Source organism: Sminthopsis crassicaudata, chromosome 3, assembly GCF_048593235.1.
Source record: "Sminthopsis crassicaudata isolate SCR6 chromosome 3, ASM4859323v1, whole genome shotgun sequence".
NCBI lineage: Eukaryota > Metazoa > Chordata > Mammalia > Dasyuromorphia > Dasyuridae > Sminthopsis > Sminthopsis crassicaudata.
Window position 1 is genome coordinate 290,716,017 of NC_133619.1, and position 6,269 is coordinate 290,722,285.

Below are 6,269 nucleotides of genomic sequence, written 5' to 3' on the forward strand. Positions count from 1 at the left end.
CAATAAGGGGATCAAATTATCACTCTTCGCAGATGACATGAGGGTATACATAGACAATCCTAGAGAATCAACAAAAAAACTGCTTGAAACAATGTACAACTTTAGCAAGTTTGAAGGATAAAACAAATCTACACGAATCATCAGCATTTGTAGATGTTACCTCCTAAGTCCAACAGCAAGCTATACAAAGAGAAATTTTATTTAAAATAACTGGTGATAATACAAAATATTTGGGAGTCTACTTGCCTAGGCAAAATCATGAAATATATGTAGACAACTGCAAAATACTTTTTAAATAAGATCTAATTAATTAGAAGAATGCCAAGTGCTCATGGGTAGGCTGAGAAAATATAATAAAAAAGACAATTACACTTAAATCAATCTAATTATTCTGTGCCATACCAATGTCAAGAAATTATTTTCAGAGCTAGAAAAAATAATAAAGTTCATCTGGAAGAACAAAAGTTGAAGAATTTCAAGGGAATTAATGAATAAATGCAAATGAAGGTGGCCTAGATGTATCAGATCTAAAACTATAGTATAAAGTAGTCATCAAAATATTTTGGTACTGGCTATGAAATAGAGTAGTGGATGAATGGAACAGCTTAAATTCACAAGACACAAGAGTCAATAGCTACAGTAATAAAGTGTTTGATAAACCCACAGACTACAGCTTCTAAAATTAGAACTCACTATTTGATTTTAAAAAATTGCCTGGAAAATTGTAATTTATTATGGTAGAAACCAGGCATTGATCCATACTTAACAACCTATAAAAAAATAAGGTCAAAATGGGTTTATGATTTAGACATAAAGAATAATATTATAGACAAATTAGAACAATAAAGGATACTTCTCTGCTATCTCTCTGATCAGTGGAAAAAGAAGGAATTACCAAAGGTAAACTAGAGTGCATCATGGAATGCAAAATGGACAGTTTTGAGCCTAGTAACCTAAACCTTTTTGTATAAACAAAACCAATGCAGACAATATTTGAAGGAAAGCAATAAATTTTGGGGGGTGAATTTACATCTAAGAGTTATGATAAATGCCTCATTTCTAAAATTTACAGAGAATTCACTCAAATTTATAATATGTCATTTTCCAATTGAGAAATGGTCAAAGAATATAAACAGATAATTTCAAATGAAGAAATTAAAACCATTTCTTGTATATGTAAGAATATTCTAAAACACTATTAGAGAAATGCAAATTAAGAGAACTATTAGATACCACTAAACACCTCTCAGATTAGCAAAAGTGGGAGTAAAAGACAAAGATGAATGTTGGATGGGATGTGGGAAACTGGGAGCCTAATACATCATTAGTGCAGTTGTGAACTGCTTCAACCATTCTGGAGAAAAATATGTAACTATGCAAAGAGGGCTAAAAAACTGTGAATACCCTTTTATCCAACTGTGTCTCTACTGAACCTATACCCAAAGAGATCATAAGAAAGGAAAAATGACCCATGATAAAATGGGTACAAAATGAGTGCAAAAAAAATTTTTAGCAGCTTTTTTGTAGTGACAAGGAATTTGGAAACAGTGAATGTACATCAGTTAGAAAATGCTGAATAAGTTATAGTATATGAATGTTATCCAATTATATTGTTTTTCAAGAAATGATCACCAGGATAATTTCAGAGAATCCTAGAGAGACGTATATGAACTGATGCTAAGTGAAGCGAGTAGAACTAGGAGAACATTGTACACAACAACAGCAAGACTATAATAAAATGATTAGTTCTGATGGATGTGGCTCTTTTCAATAGTGAGGTGATTCAGGCTGGTTCCAATGGTTTTGTGATAAAGAGAGCCATCTGCACCCAGAGAGAGAACTGTGGAGACTAAGTATGGATGGCAACATAGAATTTTCACTTTTTTACTGTCCTTTGCTTGCATTTTGTATTTCTTTCTATTTCTTTTCTTTTTTTTTTCTCTGAAATACATATAGAATTGAATTTTTAGCTATATATTGGATTACTCCCCATCTAGGAGAGGTTGTGAAGGTAACAGAGGGAGAAAAAAATTGGAACACATTTTACAAGGATGAATGTTGAACATTATCCATGCATGTATTTTGAAAATAAAACGGTTTATATAAAAAGTAATACTACATCATAGCTAGAACAGAGAATTATGTAAAATAAGTTATTTTTCTTCATGTTACAAATTATAAAAGGATAACATTTTTTTCGGCCTGAGAAATATTTTTCTTGTCACATAAACATATTCTCTGAAAACATAAAACTATTATATTTTAACTCTTGATTGAACAAAAATACTTAAATATCTTAAGCTATCCTATGCGTTACTTTCCTCTATGCTACAAATTCATTTGATGTTCCTTCTTCCTCATATCTGCTGTTGAAAGAAACAAGGCAGAGAGGAATTTGGAAACTCCTTTCATACTTATTTGTTTTAACCTGCAAAAAACACTGTTTTTTAAAAAAAGAATATCAAATATTGTCATTTTTCAATATAAAATCCCATTATTTTTACAATTATAAAGAAAGAAATTATTACAGGTCATTTTAGGCTAGTATATAGTATTTTGTAAAATGCATTGTAGTTTCAGAAATGATCAAATTTATACAGATTTGCTCGAAGAGTTAATGACATATACAGGACTAGAAATATTTCCTAAGAAATTTTCAAGTATATTAAGCAACTATGTTTTGTCCATCTAAAATGTACTAGACACTCCTAGGGGAATTGTTTCTTTTTGCTCTTATTTATTCTCCATTCTTGAAGAATACTATGATATCAGGGAAGTGATATCATAACATGCATGTGAACTGAAATTGAGTGGCCAAAATACAAGTGGCAAGATATAGAACAGGTCAGTTGATCATGGCCCTGGATGGAACAAAGAGAGCTTGGACTTTTTAAGCTAAGAGCTTTAACAAGTCTGGATGACATCACTAGATCACAGTGAGATCCTTTGCTCATTGGAATATAACTGTTTTGAAGAGAAAACACTTTGCAAAATGTGGAATCGTGCAACTCTTTGAAGGCTATGTGATATGATGTTTAAGAAAGACATTTCTTAATAAATATTTTGAAATAAAGATTTGGGAAGTTTAGGAAACGACCAATGAGGACTGAGATGTAATTATTTAAGCCAGTAAAAGCAGTTAAAGATTAAATAGGCTAAAGAAATCTGTCTCAAGATGTCAGTATTGAATGAAAGAAGTCGTGTCATGTAGGAAAGGAGTGACTTGTTTGGAGCTGTGTGAATAAATTAAACAGTGGGAGCAGCTGGTTGACAAAAATATTTCAATTATTAGTTCTTGCCAGGCTGAATAAAGGCCCAAACTTATTGGAAGAGAGCTAGAGTTACTTATTTTCAGCATATCTTCAGTTTGAGAAAGGAAAGCTTCTCAGTTCTTATTACTTTCTTCTGTCCTAGTTTGCTTGAGTGGGAACAGAAAACAATGGAAACGTCTATTTTGCATGCTCTTTCCTACAAAGTAGTAAAGGTATTTTTTTCTATAACTTCCAATAGAAAGAATATTTGAGATATAATTGGACATTTCCAAATCCTAATGAGTAAAGAATTACCTGAGCTCATCTTCATTGCTCAGAATAAGCAAGGCACATTTATTGTGTTGTTCTTTGGCATGAAATACACTGCTGACAATGTGATAACATAACATTTTTTTGAAATTATTTTTAAGTATGATTGTTACATGGGTAATTTGAGAGAAGATTTCAAGATTTCTTCAATAAGATAGCAGTATTTATGGAACAAGAAACAGCTAGATATGATAGTGCTAGACAAGGGAAGAATTAGAAGCTTAAATAGAGTTTAAATCCTAGGCAGTGATGGTTAGGGCCACTGAAGTTGTGATCATGAACACATGATAGTCTTGTTGATAACATTCACTGACTTTTTTATTTCACTCTCCTTATTCAAAGTCTGGGTAGAATGTAGTGTAATTGACAGATATAAAACGGATTTCAGTGATTGTGGTCCAACAGACAAACAGTGATGGCAATAAAGGCAGTAGTACCAGCAAAGGAAGCTAGGATTAAAGGATCCCGGGTTAAGGTACTAGGGACTTTCAATTATTCTTAAGTAGCAATAAGGCAGTGTTGTTATGACCAGCAGTAAGGTGCTTAGGTAAAGGGTGAAAATGATTCATAACTTTATGAAGAAGATAATAAAAATGAAAATATTATTCCAAATGAGAGATTATTTCTAAAATGGATCATTTTCAAAATATTGTGAGATGCAGAGATATAGGTTAATAATCACAGAGAGTTACAAATGTCAACAGGGTACCCTGCAGGTAATCCTATCATTTTACAAAGAAAAAAAGACTATAATTCTGAAAATTTATCTCCTAGAGATATTTCCTCCATGTGGACAGTGAATCATTGATCCAAACCCTCATACAAATGCTTTTTGCCTTGTATCAAAATGTGGCTGCTGAGAAAGTTGAAACTACAATCCTAGAGCTCCCAAAAATGAAATCAAAGAAAATGGAAGATAACAATGAACTGGATAGTCAGAAGAGACAGACTTTGGGTTCATTCTGTAATGTGATTGCTAATGTTGTCAGACATCTAGTGACTACAGCTTCTCATAGGATTGTCAGAAAATTCTCCACTCATTGTAGTAAACTTGTAGGAAATATGGATGAAGAATGAAACCTGGGGCTAAATTTATATATTATACATATATGTACATAATAGAATGCAACATATATGGCATTCTTAATAGCTCATACATTGTTATATTTTGTAATGTATTTTATAACTGTAATGCAAATACTTTAAAATAAAATTTGCATTAATTGGAGATGAATGTTCACTTTTATTTTCTAAAAAAATATGTTGCAAATTTTTTGTCAGATAAAAATAGATTCCAAGTTATTATTTCACATTATCAAAGTTCCCAAACTACAATATCATCCTCCTAGTTGTAGAGGGCCACAAATACTGGGGGAATTCTGGGTAAGGTAAACCCAAAGGAAACCTGATGACATCTGGTTCAGCTCCCCATCTCCCTTTGTTGCATCTCACCCTTCCTGAGAAGTCAAGGAGGGAGTGACCACCTGTATTCTACTTGAAGCAAGGGATACTTATAGTAAGAAGGCATTTACATATCAATCAAAAGCAGGTTGCTTATAGTTAACACTTGCTCAGGGTGCTATGGTGATGTAATGGTTCTATAGTTGGCACATGCTCAGTGTGCTGTAATGATGAAACCCCACTAAGATATATAGAGACTGAGGGGATTTGAAATAAAGGGACTCCATTTTTGATCAGCCTAGTGGGCTCCCTGCTTCATCACTCCTCCACTAACAGCAAGACCTCAGGATAGTCCTGAGATCCTCCAGAGAGCTAGTCTGGATGGTATATTTTGGCACCCCAGTATGAGGGTTCTAGAAAGCTAGTCCGTTTAGCTGATAACATGTAAGTAAAATTGTAGACACAATTAAATATGCCTTAGGGCAGCTAGGTGATATGGTGGATAATGCACAGGGACTAGGGTAAGGAACATCTGAATTCAAATCTGGCTTCAGATACTTACAAGCTGTGTGATTATGGGTAAGTCATTTAACCTTGTTTACCTCACTTACCTTATTTGTGAAATGAGCTGGAGAAGAAAGTGGCAAACCACTCCCAGTACCTTTGCCAAGAAAACCCTATATGTGGTCATGAGCAGACACAACTGAAAAATAACATAATTTAAATATTCCTTTCCCTTCATGTTTATGATGACCTTATGTGCATATAAACCTATAGCACTATCAATGTCATTTTTCTCATTCATGAGAGAAAGAATAAGATAGATCCATTTCCCTATATGGCCAAAATCTGCCAAAATCTCCCAGAAAATATTGTAAAAGAGATGGAATGTCTGTCATGTGTCCAAGAGATTGGGTGTATATATTCTGCCATCCCATTCAGATGAATTCATATTTGTTTAGAAACACAAAGAAAGAGAGAAGAGAGGAGAGAGGCGAAGAGAGAGAGGAACAGAGGGAGTTGAGAAAAGTAGAGAGGAGCAAGGGAAGTTGGAAGAGTGGAAGGGAGAATGGAAGGGAGAGGCCAACATTTATTCAGAGAGGTTGTTGTAAGGCTGCAGACAGACCAAGGGAAATGAAATGGGATTTGGTAAGTTAATGGTGGTGCACTTGATGACATCAGGAAGGCAGCCTGCTCCTATATAAGAAGAGAGGCCATGGGGGAAAGGCATTTATTTGGCAGCGTGCCACACACCCTTCTGGAAGCTACCTGCCACTGGCATCCCGG